The sequence below is a fragment of the Podarcis melisellensis genome, assembly GCF_964234715.1.
Source record: "Podarcis melisellensis genome assembly, chromosome: 5".
Taxonomy (NCBI): Eukaryota; Metazoa; Chordata; class Lepidosauria; order Squamata; family Lacertidae; genus Podarcis; species Podarcis melisellensis.
In genome coordinates this window covers 71,405,692-71,429,239 of record NC_138537.1, presented here as the reverse complement: position 1 = coordinate 71,429,239, position 23,548 = coordinate 71,405,692, and the positions used below count along the sequence as shown (strand labels likewise).

Sequence of the window (23,548 nt, the reverse complement as noted above, 5' to 3'; positions counted from 1 at the left end):
CCCTGGCAGTTGATAGTGATGGTGGAGATAGACACACATTTTAAATGTAGTGTCCATTTCCATTAAATGTAGTGGAAACGGAACCCGTGCATAAAATGGTCGCCACCTGTACAGGCATGATTTTCTGAAGTTTCTTCCAAGAATGTGTATAATATATTTTAAATGTTCTCTCAGTATTCCTCAACATAACTCAGATAAGCAATACACCTGCTAGTTATAGAGATTACTTTAAAAGCATTATACAAGCTTCTATTACTTCCCTAGGATTGCATAAACTAGCACTCAGACAGCAGGCAAATATTGTGTGGAAAAGGCAAAGCGAACAGACTCCCCCCAAAAAATATTGCACTTCTCTTGGCATAACAGCTACAATCTCTTTCAAAAGCCAAGGACACAAGCATTATCTACAAATAAGTATATTTATAACTCAGATATCACTGTGTATCTTTCCCATTTTATCTGGGTCTGACATTTATATTTGCTAGTTATCCAGTCATTAGCGAACTTGGATTGTTGCCAACTGAAAAGGAGTGGGAAACCCATAAAATCATAGGGTTGGAAGGAATCCAAAAACAATCTAATCCAACCACTGCATTAAGAGTGCATTCAGAGAGAGATATGGCACACATACATTATTTTTCCTTGCTGTGCATGTAGCCCATGCCATTGATTAGAGTAAAACCTTATAAATCAAAATGTATTGCTATATGCCCATAACAAAGCATTGGAAAACAACCCAATTTGTATTTTCTGGTGGCATGCATTGGAGCATGCAGAAGTAAAACTCACAGCACAGAGTAACATACATAGTGGGGACATGGTTGGATAATGTATCTCTGAATCACCCTAGCATAGGATTTTCTATAGCCAAAACCCCACTGTGGTCAACTGAGCCTCTTTTTATAGCCTCTGAAGCATTGCAATATGCAAATACTGAGGTGGTTATCGATAGCATCACAGTACCATCCTCACTATGAGTCACAGTGACCCTTTTCAAATACAAAATTTAGTTCTTCCACGCAGTATTATTAGTAGAATTTGTAGTATTAGTAGTATTTAAGGTCTAAGCAGTGGAGTTAGAGGAGTAGCAGCACTTGAAGGAGACACTGGCCCACAAACCTCAAACCCTTTTGGCCCACAAACCCCCAAACTATCCCAGCTGTTGTGCCTCCAGCTAGGTCTGCCTACCAAGAAACCTCAGTTGGTGCAAATCCAAATATGCTTGGTGATGCTTGCCTGACTCATCCTGCCCAGCTGCATGAGAAGGATGCTATTATAAACTCTTTTTCTGCCTCTCACTTGCAGTCACATAAAATCCCAGGAAAACACAGGCAAACATCCACATGCTCTGAGCAATCTTCCCTTCACCCAGCAGGCTTTGCTGTGGCAGTGAGCGGCCCTTTTCAATTAGCAAACAAATTACAATGTTTTAATTTCTTTTCATAATCTCTAGTAGAAATACATGGGTTCATCATTAAAAGATAATTACTCATTCTGTAAATCAATTCAAGTTTTGAACATATATTAAACATATTTTTTAATGTTTAGGATTACATTTGAGGCCTCCTGCATCAGAAGATATACCTCAGTTTAAAACTGCTGTAGGAAATATTAAAGGGGAGTTCACTTACTGCATTGTGCACCCAACCACTTTTAGCCATCTGCCTCTTCCTTTGGTTTGTACTTTGCTAAATCACTACCAGGCTTTCATCTCAAAATGTTGCAACATGTATTGGACAAACATCAAGTACACAACAATTTACATGAAGAAACCTTTCCGATCTGTTGCTATAAATGTGGAGGGGAGTTTCAATAGTGTCTTTCCTGCCCATACAGTCTTTGTAACAGAATCTGCAAGATATAATATTTTAAGTATTTACAGTGGCGTAGCGTGGGGGGTGCAGGGGGGCCGCACCGGGCGCAACATCTGGGGGTTAGGGGGCGCAAATCCACGGATTAGGGGGCGCAAATTACTTGCCTTGCCCCAGGTGCTGACAACCCATGCTACGCCACTGAGTATTTAAATTCGAAGTGCTCAAAGGGCACAGACCCAAACATTGGAAAGCAGCCTCTGTATAATCCCAAATTCTGCTAACCACGTACTTCTCTTCCAATTCCACAGTCAACTGACTAACTACTAACAGCACAACAGCAGTGATAAGATAAGCACCTTTCTGCTCACCTCTTTCCTGGCCACTTCAGGGGCAGGAGGAGGTTCTCTGAAATTCTTTCACATTATGTCTCATTGGCAATTTTTAAAAACCCTTTTTAGCTAGTGTCCTTGTCAAAAATTTGTTAGTAAGGCAGTTATTTGTATCTTTTAAAAAATCCTCTCTTTACCATTCTTTACTTGAGACTCCTTATACAAGTCATGGAGACTATGAAAAGGAGTTGAGCACCACAAATACAACATATGGACACACAGGTTGAGAGCTTCTGACATAGTTAAGAACACATCCAATATTGTCACAGATCTTGGGTTGCCAGCCATATCCCACGAGGAGGAGGACACATATGCTTGGTACCACTGCTTTTGATCAGTGGTTCAAACTCCCCACCACCACCAGACCACCTGAAAATTGCTGAGGATCTTGACAGATCATTTAAGGATTCCCCCCATCTGTTGTTTCACAGTTATGTTGTGCTAGATGCTAAAGTATTTTTTTAATATATGAAATTCAAATTTTAATACAATAAAATATAGTAAGAAATAAAAGAAGCAATTTAAATACAATCAAAAATCAATATGAATATTTTAATATGATGGATATGCCTGTTATGCTAAAGTTCTTCAATATTCAGCGTAAGAACTGTCATCTTGAATCGTTGGTCGGATTTAGTATTCATTCTGCTTCTATCAAAGTACTAACTCTCCAATCCTTTCAAGCACCTCCTCAGCTACTTTTCACTGTTCCCAACCTTCCCACATCATGCTACCAGCCACAGCTTTATTCCTTCGAGAAAGGCGGAGCTTCCTTTCCCTTGACACTTCCAGTTCATTCATCCTGCTCACCTTTGCTGAGTTCTAAGAACTATGGAGAAGCCACTGTGCCTGTGGTACACACACACACACACACACACACACACACACACACACAGCATTCTTCACACAAATGTAGCTACATCACTCCATTGGCCATCTAAATGAAGCTTACAGACAACTGGTGGTCTGCGGGCCACACTTTCGGAACCACTGCTTTAAATAATATTTAATGCTACATCCAGGCTTTCCCTAAGGGGTGATGTATTAAACTTATCTACAATTTTGTAATGACCGCTCCCTGCTTAAAACGGGGGGGGGGGCACCTTTGCGTGGACGCGCGCAGCCCTGGATCTGGAGCGGCCCCATCAGCATAGGCTTGGTTTTGCCTTCCTTCAGGTAGGATACCTGGAGGTCTCCGCCTACCTCAGTCAGTTGTCCAATCCCACCTGGGGGAAGCGTTGCCAAGGAGACCAGGCCAGGTAGGGGAGGGATTACCTGCCCACACAATTGAACTTATCTACAATTTTGTAATATATTTTTTGTTTGGTTTTTGAATGTAAATTTCTTGTTGATTTTATGCTGTTCATCATCATGGTATTCTGCACCCCCTTAATGCTGGCAGCATAGAGATTTTAGCAAATAAATAAATAGACAAGCAAGAGAACTCATTAATTTTTCCAAAACTTTCACACACTGTTGGAGAAGAAAGACTAACCTGCCCTGCTCTTATAGGAGTGGAGATCATGATAGAACTGGTTCCTCTCCATTCTTCCATGTATGTGTGTTAAACGTGCTTAGACTTTTTGTCTTCACCTTATCTGTTTTCTGTACATCCATACTTTGACATCAACAATGAAAAATATAGTAAAAAAAAAGGTCAAAAGCAATTTTGAGCAAGCTGCAATGTACACAATTGCAAAGGCAAAAATACTAAGCTTGCTTCATGTACAACAACGCGTTCTCAGTTGGTCTTTTGATAGAAACGTAATAGCTATCCAGCACATAAAATTAAAAGCTTTACCTCTGTTGATCTGATTATTTTTTCTAATCCCATTTAGGTCACTGTTATCTTTCTAAAACAATATTTCCATAATATGTTTTCCTGTCGAGTAACATCAAGTATCAGAATTTTGTAAACGAAGTGAATAATATTTTAAACACTTTGAAAGCTGGGTGTGAAGAGATGTGGAAGCAGTTTTGATAACTGCTGCCTAGTTTCTTAACATCTGAGAAATTAAAAATTTGTTTGTTAAAAAAATCCTTTTAAATGTCCAGTTACATACACAAGTTATTCACCAAAACGAAAGCCTGAGACAATATTTAATCAATTATCATCATGGTGCATGGATAAAACTTACATTTTAACTAACAGAGTTATTAATTTAGAAGTGATGACTTGAAAAATATTTAGACCTCAGAGCCTAACACTTGGGAAATAAAGACACAGGCATGTAGGCATATAAACAGACAGTCCATAACATATGCTGCAGTATTAAAACCTTACTGTTCACCTTTCCCCACCTTCTGTCATGACATGTTTGGTGTCCCGGTGTGCATTTTAATGCCATCACTGCTACATTTATTTTAAACTGCAATAATAGGCAATACAACTATCTTTGATTTTTTTCCCCTCAGATAGAAAATGTTTTAGCATGTAAATAATTTTGAATAATCTTGTGAATTGTGATGTTAAAATTTACATTTCCTAAAACTTGCTAACTTAAAACTTTCAATTACAGGGACATCAAAATCTCACTTTGCTAGCCTTTTCCTTTGCACATGTCACCAATTCCTTCAGGTCAAGGGCTGATGTTTGGGTATGTTCAGTTGGGTATGTCCAACTAGTCTCTTTTACAACATTGTTGCACATATGTAAGAAAAAAACCACCTCACCACTTGCCACTGACACTGGAATTGTGAGAAGGGTCTTTAGAGCAGCAAAAACGTTAGGCACATTATCCAAGAGTTTTTGTTATAGTATGAAGAGAAGTACTCCTTGTGGTGGCAGATACTTTGGAAGTCTTTAAAGGTATTGCTGTAAGTTAACAGCATAGATCAATAGCTTTGTTTCCACTGGGCATCAGTGATTTTTCCAAATTCTTGCAGGCCTTATATACGTCTTCAGTAGATTTTTTGTTGATACTGTCTATATCATAAGGGAAGCCAATTAGGGAATTTTAATGTTATAGCTGTTAGAACCTGTCTCCAACAAATTGTATGGCCATGCCTAAGACAACATAGTAGAACCCTAATTTGAATTTCTACTTTGGATCTTGCAGCGCCGCTTCCTTGAACTTCATACTCATTGTCATTTCTTTCTCATTTTTCTAACTTGTTCTGTCTCAGAATTTGGTAGTATGTCTAGCTCCTGACACCAGCATCACAGGAGCTTAAATGGATGGGGTAGGACAGAGTGGCAGCGAAGTTAGGGCTGTGCAACTGCATTAGCAGGAGCGCTGGATTGGCTCCAGCAGTGTGAAATCCCAACCTCATTGCAACCCTGCCCTGCCCTCACCCTATCCACAGGCTGCAGGAACACCTCCCTTGTTGGGAGGTTTGGATTTGATATCCCGCTTTATCACTACTCTAAGGAGTCTCAAAGTGGCCAACAATCTCCTTTCCCTTCCTCCCCTACAACAAACACTCTGTGAGGTGAGTGGGGCTGAGAGACTTCAGAGAAGTGTGACTGGCCCAAGGTCACCCAGCAGCTGCATGTGGAGGAGCGGGGAAGCGAACCCGGTTCACCAGATTACGAGTCTACCACTCTTAACCACTACACGAGGTGTTGGGAGGGTGACTGCCTTCCCACACCAGTTGCTTCTGTTGCTATCCCATATTATGCCATTATTAAGCAACATGGTTTGAGGTTATAAGGGCCAAATTGGTGTGCACTGTGTAAATGGTGTGATTGCATCACTAAATAAGTCCAAATACCATTTTTTCAACGCACATTGATATTTTATCACACCACTTCGAATTCAAAGGTTTCTGAGGGTTAGTGTATACATTTAGAAAAGCAAATGATGAAGTTCATCATGGATTGAGAAGCATGTCAGGCTGTTTGGAGTGTAATGTTTGACTACTGATTGTTCACTTGATAGAACTCTCAGCATGAAGAATAAACCCAACTCCCTCCCTGACATCAGTTTTTTGTGTACTGAGAGCTTTTTTGAACATGGTGGAGCTTTCAAGTAATAAAGCTGGTTTTGATGTGGATTCTGATTAATAAAAAATACACTCCTCTTACCAAGTCTGCATATGTCCCTAGTCAAACACTACTTGAACTTGAGCATTACACATGTGGCCATAGAAGTGTGATATTTAGGATCTTTAATCTGGAGCTCCTCACATTGTACTGTCCTGTTACTTGCCTTAATTACTTGGGTGAATTAGCAAAAGGCATTGAGTCTCAATTCTGAATTTAAAGATAGAAAAGTGTTTATTTACAGAATCAAAGTGGCAAGAAGTCAGCATGGAAAACGGTTTTGTGGCTTGAAGCACCAAATATAATGTTTAAAGAAAATGCTTAGTTCAAATAGAGAGACTGACAATCCAAACCATTGTCTATACTTCACTTGTTTCTAAGATAGGAAATAGACACAAGCAGGGAATCCTATGGCTTTTGTATAATGATAGCGGAGTAGTACTAGGAATCTGGCTGGCTGTACTGGAGGCCTAAATGCACCAGGAAGAATACTTGAATGCAAATAAGACAACTGGACCACATTAGGGCAGAAACATTGCAAAAATTATGAAGTGGGGAAGACAGAAGTTAGAATTAAATGCTTATAATTACCCTTTTCCAAGAAGAGGGTGCAGATTTCCTAAGTTTCATGGTAACTTGACAACCTTGAACCCACTTTCTGCCTCCACTTTGAACTTGCCACATTAAATAAATAAAGCCCAATGTATGTATAATATCACTAATCACTAAATACAAGAGCCCCTCATCTCAGGGAAAAATCTAGCTGGTTGGGCCACTGCTTTGGTATTCAGTGCTCTGCTGCATAAGGAGCAATTTCTCAGTGTTTTATAGCTTGCAGCCAATAAAACTACTGGGAATTATTGGAATTATTTGCATTCCAAATGCTATTTGTGATATTAAGTGTTAGAAATATTTAACTTAAAATTGGAGGTTAGTTTGTTAAAAACTGATAACAGTTTCAGACAGATCTGTGGCTTCCCTTCTTATTTATGAAGAATATAGTAGTTCAGACAGTAAATTAAGAGGCGTGTCTCAAACTGATTTTATTCCATCCATGTTTTCCGCCCTCTTCTTACATACTTATAGTCAACAGGCAGAAGTATCTGATCTTTTTCTCTTGATGTTTTAGTGCCTGCTTAGCACCTTAAATATTATGAATTCAACAGCTCTACCATGAATGTAAGTTACCTGTAAGAATTCAAAGTTGAAGGTTGACAAGGTGAAAAATAATCAACGGGAGCTCAGTGTCTCAACATGAATTCTACAAGCAGTAGAGCTTTATATTGTTGATATGACAATACCTTAGACCTTTTAGACATTCTGCATCTGTTCATTCACAAGATTGTTGTGAACAGAAAAGCCACTTCTAGCAAAGGAGCTTTGAAATGCTTTTATTCCCAAGACCTGATACAGGCTTGCAGTTATAAAGCTGATCAGTTGGGCATTGCTCACAGTTATTAGAAAACTATTGGTTAAGTTAAAAAAAATTAATCTAAAACACCCACTGTGAACTTGCAGCTGCAAGAAATGATGTTAATCCTCTTCAAAAATACTATTTATTTATATGTTTTGGGGCACAATATTGTAACAAGAGGTTAACAGAACAATTCGACACATACCTACTCAGAAGTAAGCCGCACTGAGTTCAAGGAGGCCTACTCTCATGTAAGTGTGGGATTATGGCCTACTATTGTTACCCGTTTGGAGCTCACAAATCACACCTTGAGATCAGATATCAACCCACAACTTCACCAGTATCATGTTTATTGTTTCATTTTGCCTCACTGAAGCTGGAAGAATTTAGGCCAGGCTTCCTTGCTACAATCTACAAATCCACTTCTCCCCCTGCATGCCATGGAAGATGGAGACATAGCATCTCTGTGTCATCAAGCAACCAGAGATTGTTTAGTGACAATCAGTTGACAAATTATTCCATGCCAAAGTGGCATGTGGTTGCTCAATATTGGACTCATTTTGTTTTTATGTTACACCCCTTTTTGACCTGCCTCACTGTATCTCAAGTTAGCCTTAAAATAAATAAATGTATGACCTGATGAACACATGCAGTAGAATGAACAGTAATATTTTTCAGACTTTAAGTGGAGAATATAGCAAGTGAGGGTAAACTAGCACACCAGAAAGAAAGGGGATTGGGATTATTTTCTATTTACAGGGGGGAATCTTTAACACAAAACAGCACCCAAAATGTGAATCTGTATCTGCATTCTCAAGTGGTCCAGGCCATACTGTCACCTCAATCTTTCAGTACCATCTGATAATTTATCATTTTTAATTAAATACAAAAGCATTTTAATGTATAAACTGCCAGCAACTTGATAGAATACTAACTCTGTATTGGGTAGAGGCTTGGTAGGGGAAATGAAAGAAACATCACCAGGGCTAGTAAACACCAGCCCAGATATTGGAAATTGCAAGTTGTTTTAAACTGCTTTTAATGTTGTGTTTTGCGCAACCCACCCTGGGACCTTAGGGTGAAAGGTGGGTAATAAATAAAATCATCTTCATCATACTCAGGCTGTGTGCACACTCCTATTTAGTCTGCATCCAGCACAGTCCCACCACAGGTTTGGGAAGAAGTGTAAACACACTAGCCAGAATCCATATCCATCCTGTCTGCACTTTATTGGGAAAAACTGCATTTTGATGCATTTCCACCAAATCAGCTTCAAACCGATTTGAGAGAAAGAACAATCTAGCTGCATTTTAAACTGGTAATGTGTACACAACCTCAGACTGAAAAGACGTGGGTGCAACACAAACAGGCACATTTATTCAGGTTTAGGCTGCCATCTGCATGGCTACAAGCAAGCTGTTCAGCAATGTACTCCAATCACTTCTTGTTATTTCCAGCATGGAGGCACATATTTTAATTACATAAAGCAGCAGCATCCTGTAAAATTCTCATCTGTCTTGAGAGATGCAGTGTTAAATGTCTCCTCACTAACAGTTGCAACTGAAATATGGGCAATGCCGTGTCTAGCATTTAAAGCCAGATTGTGTAATATTTTGTCTGGTTTCCAAATGGAGGTGTAACAACGTGCAGGCTTAAGAAGATATGGGGCCATATGTTACTTTTGCTTCGGCAAGAAGAAGGGCAGCAAAAATCTGACTAAAGTGGGCTCTCCAGGGATACAAAATAAGCCAACTGTTAACAGTGGAATGCTTACCTTTCCTCCAGCTCTTCAGAAGATTCTTAGTGAAGGCTCCTGGGGGAGTGAGCTGTACATGCTATGACTGAACAGCCCACACCTGGGAAGTCTGAAGGAAAAACTGCTTTTCCTGTTTAGCCTTGGAGGAATTCACATTGTATGTTTTACTGAACCTTCCAATATTAAAAGCATTGATTGATCCTGCCCTAAATAAGGGTGATCAATAATAAGCGCCCATCAGTAGTCCCCAAAAGCCTAAGTATATGAATTAGTGTGAGAGAGATTGAAGATTAGGGGCTAGGAGGGGCAGAGAACAACTATTGCTAACTTGCAATTTGTGTTAACAATACTTTGTATGAAAATAAGGCAAACAAACAAGAAAATCACATTGAAAACAAGGGGATGGGAAATTGTAGCAGAAGGGGATGGGGAGGAAGAAGCAAATATAAATGAAACAAAAGTTGGTTAGGAATATGAAGAGAGGCAGGAGCAATCAGCGCCAACTTCTCAGTAGGATATATATATATATATATATATATATATATGCTTTCGTAGATTTTCACGGGTACAGGAATGCAGGTTTTGGTGTCCTCGGGTGTCTTCCCGTGTAAAAGTTGGGGTGTCTAGGCGACGTTTCGACGAGGTCTCACTCGTCATCTTCAGGCTGGTGCTTTCGGCTTCTTGTTACTGGAACAGAGCAGGATCTCAGTGTTTGAGTTCCTATAAATACTGTTGAGGGGGTGTGGTGTATAGCCTCCAATGTTCTGGGCAGAGAGGAAGTTCCCAGGCTAGTGTGCCTTTTCTTCTTTTGTTCCTTAATTACTTGAGGGATATCTTGAGTGATTTCTTGAGTGATATCCTGAGTACCACTTAGGTGGGTCATTAGGTGTGGATTAGTTGCTAAAGTCTTTGTGTCTTGACCTCTTGAACTTTGTGAAGAGTTTTTCTGAGAAGATGGCTGTACTGCACTTAGTTGTGCTCTGGCTTGGCTTCGTGTATAGGGGCGAGCTGTGGTTTTGTGGCCTGTGTCAGCCAGATCTGTGTAGGGATTGCAGGGGGGTGCAGCATCCGGAGGTGCCAGACTGTGTAGGGATTGCAGGGGGGTGCAGCATCCGGATGTGCAGCATCCGGAGGTGCCAGACCGGAGGTGCCAAACTGACACCAGATCCAGAGGCACACAGAACGCTATCACCAATCAACCACACCAGACCCAAACCCAGACCCTCTCCACAGATAAATTACAGACACCATCCAGTAGCCAAACCATGGTGGCACCTCCGGATGCTGCACCCCCCTGCAATCCCTACACAGATCTGGCTGACACAGGCCACAAAACCACAGCTCGCCCCTATACACGAAGCCAAGCCAGAGCACAACTAAGTGCAGTACAGCCATCTTCTCAGAAAAACTCTTCACAAAGTTCAAGAGGTCAAGACACAAAGACTTTAGCAACTAATCCACACCTAATGACCCACCTAAGTGGTACTCAGGATATCACTCAAGAAATCACTCAAGATATCCCTCAAGTAATTAAGGAACAAAAGAAGAAAAGGCACACTAGCCTGGGAACTTCCTCTCTGCCCAGAACATTGGAGGCTATACACCACACCCCCTCAACAGTATTTATAGGAACTCAAACACTGAGATCCTGCTCTGTTCCAGTAACAAGAAGCCGAAAGCACCAGCCTGAAGATGACGAGTGAGACCTCGTCGAAACGTCGCCTAGACACCCCAACTTTTACACGGGAAGACACCCGAGGACACCAAAACCTGCATATATATATATATATATATATATATATATATATATATATATATATATTTGCTTTCGTAGATTTTCACGGGTACAGGAATGCAGGTTTTGGTGTCCTCGGGTGTCTTCCCGTGTAAAAGTTGGGGTGTCTAGGCGACGTTTCGACGAGGTCTCACTCGTCATCTTCAGGCTGGTGCTTTCGGCTTCTTGTTACTGGAACAGAGCAGGATCTCAGTGTTTGAGTTCCTATAAATACTGTTGAGGGGGTGTGGTGTATAGCCTCCAATGTTCTGGGCAGAGAGGAAGTTCCCAGGCTAGTGTGCCTTTTCTTCTTTTGTTCCTTAATTACTTGAGGGATATCCTGAGTGATTTCTTGAGTGATATCCTGAGTACCACTTAGGTGGGTCATTAGGTGTGGATTAGTTGCTAAAGTCTTTGTGTCTTGACCTCTTGAACTTTGTGAAGAGTTTTTCTGAGAAGATGGCTGTACTGCACTTAGTTGTGCTCTGGCTTGGCTTCGTGGTACTCAGGATATCACTCAAGAAATCACTCAGGATATCCCTCAAGTAATTAAGGAACAAAAGAAGAAAAGGCACACTAGCCTGGGAACTTCCTCTCTGCCCAGAACATTGGAGGCTATACACCACACCCCCTCAACAGTATTTATAGGAACTCAAACACTGAGATCCTGCTCTGTTCCAGTAACAAGAAGCCGAAAGCACCAGCCTGAAGATGACGAGTGAGACCTCGTCGAAACGTCGCCTAGACACCCCAACTTTTACACGGGAAGACACCCGAGGACACCAAAACCTGCATATATATATATATATATATATATATATATATATATATATATATATATATATAACTTATTCTATCATTTTATTACATTTGTATAATAAAATATATATCTCATTTTATTTTCAAGATCCATAAAGTCTGTTACTAGGGAATCACTTTACCAGGGAATCACTAACCAAACATTATAAAAACTGGATATAATCAATACGCAATCAATGCATGGAGTTGGGTATGCTTTGTGCATGAAGTCTGCCTGTGTACAAACTCTATGCATTTAGGTTACGTATGCATGATTGGACTTCAAACTTCAGACCTGTTGGTGCTGCTTCATAGTGCAGTTTGGGACTGTCTGAAAGGCCAACAACCCTGCACTGCTCTTTAAATCTCTCAATCACTTTCTGTGAAGACCCCATTTTCATTCTTCCTGTTATTCATATTAACAATTCTGATACGATCCTCTACCTAGTGCTGGCCCCAATTGTGCTTCTTGAAGCAAAGCCCAAGAAGAATCAACCCTTTAAAACATTTCGCTTTACTTCTCAGACATCAGTTCCTGCCTTCATGTTATTCCACTCCCCTCTACCCTCAATCAGGTTGTCAAATGAAGCAGGTCACTCCATCTGCTGCATGACAGTACTAGCAAGGGACTGAGTATGCTCTGAGCTTAACCTACCTCACAGGGATGTTGGGAGGATAAATGGGAGAGGAGAGAATCAGATATGCCACCTGGGCTGTTTGCAGGAAATGTGGGATATAACTGTAGCAATAGATAACAATATAAATAAATAAACCAAACCACTACCAATACAAAAGGGGGAAAATGCTTTTGTGTATCGGTGTTTCAAGGTGAATGGATGTATTGTTTATAAACCAAAAAAGATTGAACATACATACATACATACATACATACATACATGTTTTGCACATCTACAGCACAAAGTGACAAATTAAAAATCAAGGACTTTGACACAGACCGACAAGATGGACATCTACAGTTCTGTTAAATCCTTTCATTCTGAAGGGTAAAGGCAACCAACAGTAATTCATGGGACAAATATGAGTATGTATACCACCATTTCTTGCTCACTGAGTTCTCAAATAATATAATAAAGGCATAATAATAAAATGACAATATTAACATAAATAGCAAGCCGTAGATGATTTCTAAAGACAAGAACCAGCTTTGGACTGCAATCCTATATAAAGATATCTTGGAGTAAATTTCATTGAACCTAATAGATTTTACTTCAGAGTAGACATGCATTGGATTGCATTTTCAGTCAGTTCTTTAACAGCTCTGCCTATCTCTGTCACAGCAAAATATGTCTCCTTCTAAAAGTAAATTTGAAGACAGGCTGCTTAGTTAGACTTCCTCTGGTTTTCCTTCCCTATCCTTTGCACATTCATTTCATTTAGCAACACACCATCATAGATGTCACATTATGCTGACTGGGAAGAGATGGGAAGATCTGCTTTCAGCTATATAATATACACAAAAATGATCTGGAAAGGAGAGGAACTTGTACCTCCCTTATGAATTAACTAGATAACCACAGGGAAGCCCAGCTCCCACTTTGACAGGCTGTAATAATCCCATGCCATTTTCATAAGCATCATTATAACCTTGTTCATGTATATCAGAGTTAAAGAAATGTGTCACTATGTTAACATCCCATTCTCTCCTACTATATATGGAAAGAATCAGACCAATGTCCCAGCTAGTCCAACATCCTGTTCTCTCAATGATGCCTTTGGGAAGCCCACAAGCAGGTCATGAGCACAACAACACTCTACCCATTCATATACTACTTCCAATTATGTAGAAAATTCCTAGTTTATTACAGAATGTAGAGTCCTTAACAACCAACTTCTCCTACTGATGTTTCCAGTTAACACTTTACTGCTTCACTTTACTTTTTGCTTCATCTCTTGAAGTGAAATTATTCATAATAAGTACAGCTTTACACCAGACGGCACAGAACTAAAGCATTCTGCTTGAACAGGGTTTCCCCTCTACTTTTGCTTTAGTTTATTAGGCGTTACCTTTGAACACATAACAATTCTTGGACTTTCTTTAATTGTTAATTGAGGCCTTTTGCTTAAGGACTTGTCCCAAACAGGAATCCTGATATTGAGACTGTATTCTATACTAATTTCATGTGTTTTGATTGGCTCATGTTTTAAATGATTTGTTACATTCCTGCCACTGTCATTCTTAGCTTCATAGTGGATAGTGTTATTATTTAAAAGGTAAAGGTAAAGGTACCCCTGCCCGTACGGGCCAGTCTTGACAGACTCTGGGGTTGTGCGCCCATCTCACTTAAGAGGCCAGGGGCCAGCGCTGTCCAGAGACACTTCCGGGTCACGTGGCCAGTGTGACAAAGCTGCATCTGGCGAGCCAGAGCTGCACACGGAAACGCCGTTTACCTTCCCGCTGGTAAGCGGTCCCTATTTATCTACTTGCACCCGGAGGTGCTTTCGAACTGCTAGGTTGGCAGGCGCTGGGACCGAGCAACGGGAGCGCACCCCGCCGCAGGGATTCGAACCGCCAACCTTTTGATCGGCAAGTCCTAGGCGCTGAGGCTTTAACCCACAGCGCCACCTGCGTCCCTTATTATTTAGGATAGCACATAATTAACAACAATATTTTTAACAATATTTTATTACGGCCATAGGCCCATACAGGTAAAAACAACACATAAATAACAGCTTGTGCACGTGGGGGGGAAAAACAGCCGCTAAAACACCACAGTAGCAATAAAATACTATAAAATAGAATGGCATACTACGCCTTAGTTAGCTTGTAGTGCTCCTTGGCGTCGCTTTTGGGTAAGGACAGCGACCAGGAACCTAGCCACATTCAGGGTCGTATGGGTATCCTTATCCTGCAAGATTTGAGCAAGGTGGAATTTTGGTGGGGTACCCTCTAGTTTCTGTATGATTGATCCCAACAAATTTGCCCGTGGCACATTGAACAGGGGGCAAGTGAACATGATGTGCTGGAGCGACTCCGGCGTCTCCTTATCACATTCGCACGTGGCGGGGGCTTGGCCCTTTGAGAATCTATGTCTCAGGACGTTAGAGGGAAAGACGTTGAACCTCGCTTTGGTGAAGGCCAGTCTATGGGCAACAGTCGAAAGGGAGGAGAGGTATGATGGAACACAGTAAGTTAAAGTGATACCAATGTTCTGGGGCGAACAAACACCTCCCCCCAGCATATAATTTCGCTGTAGATCCATGTCATCCAGTCTTTGGCGGATCAGTCTTTGAGCAGTAATTTGGTCTAGTTTTAGGGAATCTGAAGGAGAGATTCCATAACTCAGGAGTTTGGCATGAATTCTACTGGTCCAAAGGCTAGAGAATTCATCTCGCCATAAGCATTGGACAAGGTAGTGGTTTGGTAATCTATGCCACAATGATAACCAATAATTGAAGACTTGCTTCCACAGGCAAGTTTCTAAGGATGCGATCTTCAGTTCTAGTCGCATGGCTGCGTTGCTTACGCACAGGGGGAGCATTAGGAGCCGACGCAGGAATTGATTTTGCAGTGTCTCAAGAGGAGCAAGATCTGTCATCACGGCTCAAAGCGGGGCAGCATAAGCAAGCACGGCAACCACTTTTGCCTTGAACACCTTTAGGGCCGAGGGAACATGCAAAGCTCCATCCGAAAAAAAGAATCGGAGGAGCGCATATGACAGAGTTTTGGCCTTGTTAAGTAGGTGTTGAATTTGAGCTTTCCACCCCAAATTGTGTTGAAAAATAACACCTAGGTATTGAAATTTTAGGACTTGCTCTATTTTTGCTCCACCAAGCTTCCATTCGTATAATCTCCGGCTTCTGGAGAAAATCAGAATCTTGGATTTAGCATGGTTGATGGTTAATTGGTTGAGTTGACAATACGTGGCAAAGATCTTCAAAGCTCTGGTTAGTCCAACACGTGTATAGGATAGAATTACCGCGTCGTCCGCATATAAAAGGAGTGGGCAGCGGTAGTCCGCAAGTCTAGGCGCGTGTGTACTTGGAGATGAGTTAACTAGGGGTGCTCGCATGTCGCTGATGAATAGGTTGAATAGACAGGGAGCCAATATGCATCCTTGGCGCACACCCTTGTTTATTGGTATCGAATTTGTGAGGTCGCCCGCAGGAGTAAGTCTCACTCTAGCAAGGGTACCTTCGTGGAGCTGACTTATAAGCCATAGGAGTCTTCTATCGATGCCCTGTTTCGCAAGTTTCTCCCATAGAATATTTCTAGGAACGCTGTCAAAGGCTGCCTTTAGGTCTAAGAAGGCAGCACAGAGGTAGCCCCGGGGGGGAGAGGAGTACTTTCGTGCCAGATGGTAAAGAACTATCGCATGATCGGTTGTAGAGCGTTTAATTCTGAACCCTGCTTGTTCGTGGCCAATCTGATTAGTCTCATCTACCCATCGCAATAGTTTAGTCAGCAAAAAGCTGGCATAAATTTTCCCTATGATCGAAAGGAGGCTGATGTTACGGTAGTTTTCCGGCTCCATTGGAGAACCTTTTTTATGAATTGGTACTATAATGGCCTCCTTCCATATTTTGGGGATGAGGCCAGAAGCGTTGATTGCATCGAAGGTTTTGGCCAAGATGCCAGCCCACCATTTTGGGTGTAGTTTAATGGCTTCAGCAGGGATCAGATCGGGCCCTGGGGCTTTACCCGGTTTCAGCTGAGCTATTAGCTTGGCTATTTCGTCAGGATCGGTGGGAGGCCAAATAGGTAGGTGGGTAAACAGATGCGTCAGGTGGTCGGAGGGAGCATCTGCCTGTGAGAAGCATTTCTTCAGGAACAATTCCCATGTCGGTGCAGGGATGACTGCCCTTGGGTATTTCCTCACCCTTCTGTTGATCAAAGACCAGAATTCCCTGGATCTGTGTGATTTTGAAGCAGTAATCAAAGCCTGCCAGCGATTGTGTTGCCACTCACGTTTGGCAATTTTCTGCGTGTGTTTGTAAACTAGCTTGGCTTGTGCATAACTAGCTGGCAGAGTAGCTGCATCGGAGGTCTTATATACATTATATATAGCACGGAGGCGCTGTATTGCTTGTTTACACTGAGAATTATACCAGGGGGCACCGTAAGTATATTCATTTCGATTTAATATTTTGGGTGGTAACCTGAAGAAGGACGTAAGATCAGTCGTATGATGGTGGAAGCATTTCAGCACTATGCTATGCTCGTCTGAGGCAGAGCCTATGTTAGGATGGGGCCCGAGGATTACTTTTTGAAAGAATTCCTGGTACCTTTGAGCCTGGGTCTCCGACCATTTGATTCCTCTTACTTGGAGAGATTTGTTGGTTACCATCTGGGTCGCATGTCTATGAGCCTCCGACTGCCAGTTCAGGGAGAGCTTGGCTACAAGGGGAAGATGATCACTAGATTGTATATTCTCGATCTTAAAGGTGGAAATGCACTTAAGTAGATCCCTGGAGACCAACAGGTAATCGAGGACGCTGTTTGATTTAACGCTCAGGTGGGTAAAATCCCCAGGAATGTCAGGGAGACATGTGCCATTTAAGGGGACCAGATTTAAACGGATGGCCATTTGATAGAGGAGTACTCCAGCCTCATTTGCTCTGTGGTCTTTAGAAGTTCTCCTCATGATATGTTCCAGATCATAATTATCAAGGTTTGGAGTAACCCACCATTTGGCTTTGGTCAGCGAGTCCCAGTTTGCTGCTGTGCGGGCGTTAAAATCGCCACCTATTATGGCCGGGGTATTAGGAAACTTAACATAGCATGAGAGCAGATGCTCTTCTAGCGAGCCCCATTTAGAGCCAAGTTCGGGGGAAGAACCCCCAGGTGGCAAGTAGACATTTGTGACTAGAAGTGAGATCTTTTCCCCCGCAATCAGCCCGGTAAGCACATAATTATTTTTATAAATGAACAGTGATTAAATAAAAAATAAAAATAATAAATTTATATACTGCCCTTCATCTACAGATCACAGGGTGGTTTAAAACATGAAAACACATAATTACAAAAAAAATGTTTGAATGAAAATTGCAGTTGCATTTAAATCGAGCACCACACTCGGCTCCATGTTTCACCTCTGCACTTAGTCCTCTCCATCTCCTCAACCCTTAATCCAAGAAAACAAAGTTTTTCATAACCAGAAATCATGGGTTCTGGTTCATGAATTTTCATGAGTAAACAGATATGGATCGCTATTCATACACAGTACACTGTAGAAATTTTACTCCCAATAAGCATTTTGGATTCATTGCACAGGAGAAGAAAAGATAAAATGAAAAAGGATATACGTATCTCTAATGGGATTTAGTATTCAATTTTAAAGCTTGCTTTATTTATAACTTACAGTCTGACGACACAGACTTCTCAATATGCCTACTTTTTAGGCACTATAAGTTAACCACTCTGCCTGGTCTTAACATTTCATATGTATTCCATCAGAAACAGACGGTTCTATAGACATATGTTTTTCAAAAGTTCCAAATTATATTTTTGAATGCCAAGAATATGAGGATCCTTTACATTCCAGATGGTTTCTTTATTACAGATCACAAAAACCCTACAAACATAGTTTATATGACTAATAACAAACTCCTGCACTGCATCCTATAATGTGGACTGAATGTGTGACAATTTTAATTCTAGGACAACATACTTTGCAAAATTAATGTTTCCTTAATATACACAAACAAAGCACAATCCATATGTGCATCTTAGTGGTAAATGATGACATAAATCAGAATGTATTGGTTTTAAAAAACAACGGTAATAAAGTTTTCAAGATGTTCATCTTAACACAACTTGCTAGGAAGAAAAATCCAATAATTTTGTTCTAGCCAGTAGTAGGAAAAATGTTATTTGGGCTACCACTAACTCAGGATTCTTCCAGACTATTTCTATTTCCAGGTGGGATTCAATCACATACTTGCAAATTCAGGATGCATAATTATTGGGAGGTCTTGCACAACAAACCCACTTCGCCAAAAGATCACATATTTTGCAAAGGGGCATGAAAATGCACTGGAAGGTGTGGGATGATACTTGCTTTGACCTCCCCTACAAACATATCAGAATGAATGCTCACTAAATAGTGGTCATCTAATCTCCCTGCAAACAAATCAGAATTAACAATCAATAAACAGTTCATTGCCCTCAGTGATAGAACATATGCTTGCAGCATAACAACAATAATTTTTATTTATGACTTATACCCTGGCCATCTGACTGGGTTGCCCCAGCCACTCTGGCTGGCTCCCAACTTAATAAAAACACAGTGATGTATGTTGGAGGTCACAGACGGAGCCTCTACATCACTGTTAAAGGCTCAAGTAGCAAAGCTGGAAAAATCCTTGCCGTGAAGCGCATTTTGAATATGCAAGTGAGTGGGGTGAACAGGAAACAGACAGTGGAGGCTAGTCCATTAGATGGCTGGAGCACTATCCCAGTAACTTCCATCAGCTCTCACCTGCCTGCCTTCTCATTTACAACCAGACAAGGGAGTAGCCCTACCTGTTAGCTTAATCTTCCTCAGTCTCAATGTTGCCCCTGTAGAACTCTGCAAGGATGTGGACAAAACTAAAATTAGTTGTTTCTGCCTCCTCTTATTGCTGCTTCCAGTGAGCTCCAGCCACCACAGTCCCAATCCCTGAGTTTCTTCATCTTGTCCAAAACAATGCTTAATATGTTCCCCTCTGAGAGGAGCCATGGCTTCTGTAATGTTAATAAAATTATCACATACCAACACAGTTGAGAACACAGCTGATGTTGATTTGCAACATGCTGAGGCTACAGCTTCCACTGTGATGAAATGAGCTGTTGTCTTCTATTAGGAAACATATACTGAAATGAAACGTATGTACTGCAGGGATGTTATCATAATGGCCTTGGAATACAGGAAGTAAAACATGTGGCCCAAGAGATCTCATTTACTAAGATTTGTCAAACTTTGGAGCTTTACAGGGAATATCAGAAGTTAGAATGTTCAGTTAGCGCTCCCAAATGAAGGACTATTCAGTGATAATTAAACCAAGTGAAATAGCTTTCAAAACACTTAATCCTTCATTAAGCTCATCTTGCCTACAGCAGGCATTAGTCTCATGAAAACTATTACTTGACCCACCTTGTCCCACAAATGAAGAACCTAACCCTCCCTTGGGGCACAAAAATTGTGTAGTATAATGTGGGGGGGGGGGAGGAAAGCAGCATTACTACAGCAAAGAAGTATAGAACCTCCTCCATCCATCTAGATTCCATCCATGTCTAGAGTTCCACTCCTGTCTCATCAGCTCCCTCATCAGGATAAGCACCACGGTGAGACCACTACATTGGCGCGGCCATACTTATGCAAAATATGCAGTCAGTTAAATCCTGAAGGCTATGCTTTTGCAAGGTGGATGATGTCTGAACAATGCACAAGTATGCCCAGCATATCAGCTGATACCACAAAACAAAAGGATAAAGCTGTCTGTGAATGTAAATTTATAACATTTAAATGGAAATGGTGGAATAGGCAGATTACTTTATGACTGGAAATACAGTGGTACCTCGGTTAAGAACTTAATTCGTTCTGGAGGTCCATTCTTATCCTGAAACTGTTCTTAACCTGAAGCACCACTTTAGCTAATGGGGCCCCCTGCTGCCGCCGCACCGCCGGAGCACGATTTCTGTTCTTATCCTGAAGCAAAGTTCTTAACCCGAGGTACTATTTCTGGGTTAGCGGAGTCTGTAACCTGAAGCGTATGTAATCTGAAGCGTCTGTAACCCGAGGTACCACTGTACTACATAGGTTTCTTTGCTTATTGCATTTATATTCTGTTTGTCTTCCACAGCCTGTAAGTCAGAAAGGGGAAACCTGTGGTCCTCCAGGCACTTTCGGACTACATCTCCAGTCATCCTGTGCTGTCTGGAGCTGGTGGAGGTTGGAATCCAACAACATCTGGAGGGCCACAGGATCTCCACTCTTGCTGTGTGGGATTCCCAGCTGTTCCCCCACCATCCAGGCACTGAGTTGACTTTGATCTCCTTAGATTTAGCAAGGTTGCTGTATGATATGTCTCCCCACCATGTACTGGGAAATGATGCAACGCTTATTATGAAGATTCATGTTAAGAAGAGCTGTTGAAGACAGAGGTACTTTATTTGTATGGGAGCCACTTGAAGACTATAGCTCAGACTTTCTTGAATCATCTGTATGATGTTGAGAAAGTGGATGGGGGGGGGGTCTCCTTCTCTCATAATTGGAGAACCCAGGGCCACACAATGAAGGTGAATTGGAGATTCAGGACAGACAATAGGAAGTGCTTCTTCACATAGCACATACCTAAGCCATGTAATTTGCTACCACAATATATATTGACGGCTTTAAAGGGGTGTGTGATACTTTTCCTCTTTGAATTTGTCTAATCACTGGCTATTAGTTACAGTGGCTATATATTAGTTCTAGTATCAGAGGTAGTATCCTCTGAATACCACCAGTTGGCGCATCCAAGCATGAAGGAGCTATTGTTCTCATATCCTGATTGTTTTCATAGGGATCTACTTGGCCAGTGTGAGAACATGATGCTGGACTAGATGACCCTCTTGTCTAATCCTGCAGGGCTCTTATGTTCTTATTGATAGCTATTTGTGTTGTAGGCACAGTCACTATTCTATGACTGATTCCTGCTTGTTGGAGCACCTGAGTCTGGTTTATGAGTCCTTCTGTTGGTAGTTTGGTATCACAGAATGGCACTAGTTATTGGTCCCTTCACCATCTATGAAGGTGAAGCTGCTAGGAACTTCTTTCCTTACCCTAATGGGTCACACATATCTCTACCATTAGAACCAAAATCACATTTCATACATTTATTCAGCTCTTTTTAGAATCAGCGAGCTTCTTTGTTCTCATATAATGAAGTATCACGACTTTTTGGCATTCTCTGATTTATATTTTAGTTTTCAAAAAAAAAAAATCTCAGTTCCTTTGCTTGCCATTTCAGCAACACAGCTTGGTCTCATAAAAGGTCATTATCTGCTGCCACAAAAAGCTTACATACATCATATGTCAAATGAAAGTATTTCATAATGTGGGGGTGGATAGTGAGACAAGAGTTTCTCAACTAATTAGCAGCTAGAGGTCTCCAACTCTTCCTTTATAGCCAAAGGAGACCATTCTCTATCGTCGCTAAGTGACATACTCTTCATTTGCTTGTTGAATGGCTGGACTTGTTTTTCAGCAATTTTTTCTTTGAGAAGACTCTGTAGGTGGGTTTTGCTTACTGCTTAGGATGAAACTAGCTGAGTAACTCTGGAGTTTTTCTACTTTCTGATTTCCCTGGTGTGTGCAACTTGAGTCATTTGGAATAGTTCACCTGATTTCTTCTTATGCTCTGCTCAAAGATGCTGATCTGAGTCGGGGGAGAGGAGATGCTTGGATTGGGCACTGGGCTTGGCGATACTTAGCATTTATATAGCTTTTCTTTAGTGTTCCAACTGCTTCACATACATTATTTTCACAAGCCTCCCCCCCCCCCCAAAAAATGTGAGGTAAGTCAGTAATTCAATTGTATTGCTGCTGGAGAGGGAGTGCTGAGGCTGAGAGAACTGAGGCTTGCCCAAGGCCTTCTAGCGATGAGGAAAGATTTGAGCCAATAGCCGTCTAGCTCACAGCATAACCTTAAGCATATTCACTCTCTTCCTGAGTTAAATGAGATTTTCACTGGAATTATTCTATCAAATGCTAGAGTAGCAATAGCCATTACTATACCCCACCAGCATTTGTTAGAATTCCAGAGTTAAGATTCTATGCTTTTTAACAGTTTCTAATTCAAGGCCTTACAGTCTGATACATCTCACATGATTGTTATGACAACTAATAAAAAAATAAAGACTTGCCTCTTAGCTGAGCTTTTTGACAGGGTAGCTAAAAGACACATTATGCATTGTGTATTTGTTTAAGGCCAAGCTTCCTCATTATAGGCATTCTTACACTGTAGCACTCTATAGGTATTCATCATCACTTTCACTTACGCCTTTTCACAAACAACCATGCTAATATAATATATATAAAGTTTTTTAATTGCTATAAGCCACAATGAGTGGCGCATGGACTCTAGAAGTCTTTATTAAATAGAATGGGAACTATGAAATGAGAAATGACAGGAGAGCTGTGATCATCCTGCTGTTGTTATTTTCTAATAAAGATTAATAGCAGCCACCACACAAGGAGTGTGTGATGCAATGAGCGCCATGGTATTTGGAAAGTGAAGTTAACCCTACCCCCCCCCCATCTAATTTTCCTAATGAAAAATTATTTGTCCCATCAGCAATTGGAGTGGAGGAGATGATTACTATTATGAAAACAGTCCAGGGAAAAATATTTTGGGGATAAAGGAATAAAATAATATATATAGGAATAAAAGAAAAACGTATTTCTGGCTGTAACAATGGTAAAAATGTATTAATTTGAAAACTGTATTAAGTGGTTCATGGATTGGTGAAACATTTGTGTAATTGATGTATTCAAACAATCTATTACAGATTAATGATGATGAAATACCATTAGCTGAAATAAATTAAGTCTGGCTAAACTACCATTAGTCTTTGTGGGAGATGACTACATTTATGAAAGAAATGTCCACATTTTACCATTGTGGGATAATATTTG

At 41.0% G+C, this 23,548-nt stretch overlaps 2 protein-coding genes across 13 annotated transcripts in view; one reads left to right on the top strand and one right to left on the bottom strand.

Moving 5' to 3' along the window:
- Positions 1 to 23,548, bottom strand: part of CTNNA3 (catenin alpha 3) — a 564,841-nt gene that overhangs the window by 384,510 nt on the left and 156,783 nt on the right. The window lies entirely within an intron of this gene.
- LRRTM3 (leucine rich repeat transmembrane neuronal 3) overlaps positions 1 to 23,548 on the top strand; it is a 100,497-nt gene that overhangs the window by 75,281 nt on the left and 1,668 nt on the right. The window lies entirely within an intron of this gene.